The following is a 1119-nucleotide window of genomic DNA, read 5'->3' as shown; positions in this document are numbered from 1 at the left end:
AGATATATTTTTCACCCTGTGGACACATTATTCTTCCTGTTCCTCCCCGTGTGTGATGATGTAACACAGAGATTTATAATCTAAGTTTCCTGTTGCGTCGACGTTGGATGACTGGAACATCTGCTTCACCTGCCGATGAGAGGAGCAGCGTTGTGACCACAGAAACACCCACCAACAACAGGTGAGCGACCACTTTAACCGCCTGAGACGGGATGTAAAGTTTCTCTATTCACCACAGGTAATCTCATTTTACTGGGTTCTGTTCATTGTTGAGCTCTAAGACTCTGTTTCTACAGTTCTCTACAAATGTCAGTCAGTATTTGAACAAGAAAACAGCAAAACACAGCACTGAACTCCAGACAAATGACCACCGCCCACTGGTAGAGCCAGTCATTTTAAGAGGTTTGGACTTTTAGACTGATAAACCTGTCGATTCTTTACCTCCTCAGACGTAAACCTGTCTGCTTGTGTCATCAGTAATTTCTGTAACCTGCCAGAACAGAAACAGAAGTGTTAGTTTTGTCCTGCAGCAAAGTGACACGTCTAAACGTTTCAAGCAGCGGGGGCCTTACTCGTGTTTGTGGATGAAGCCTTTGGCATCAGGATCGAACATTTTGAAGGCGTTTAAGATGGGTCTGTGCCTGCACACGTAAACCAGACGAAACACAACACAGGACAACGTCTGTTTCAGCTCAAAGTAAACCACATTCAGACTGTAAATCTGTAAATGTGAAAGTGGTTCAGCTTAGAAGGGTTCGTCCCTCAGAGTACACAGCCGGTGGGTCTGTACGTGCTGACGTAGCACAAATCCCACCAGTGAAGGTGATGTCCTCACTGTAATGTGTGTGAGTCCAGGTTCAGCTTATCGCCCCCCAGTGAGCCTCACCACTGCACTGGGGGGGTTCCTCCTCAGGAAAATGTCAACAACATACATACTCAGCGGCTGCTCCTTTACCCTGTGTGACTGGGTGGGGGGGGCTCACCGTGCAGCTTCTCTCCAAACAGTTTGAGGAACATGGTGAAGTTGATGGGACCAGTGGCTTCTCTCAGCATGTCTTCCAGTTCATTGTCCTTCACATTGAATTTACCTGAGGACACAAGCAGACGAGCGTCGACACA

This window comes from Monopterus albus, unplaced genomic scaffold, assembly GCF_001952655.1.
Source record: "Monopterus albus unplaced genomic scaffold, M_albus_1.0 scaffold52.1, whole genome shotgun sequence".
NCBI classification, from domain to species: Eukaryota; Metazoa; Chordata; class Actinopteri; order Synbranchiformes; family Synbranchidae; genus Monopterus; species Monopterus albus.
This window is presented reverse-complemented; position numbering follows the sequence as displayed.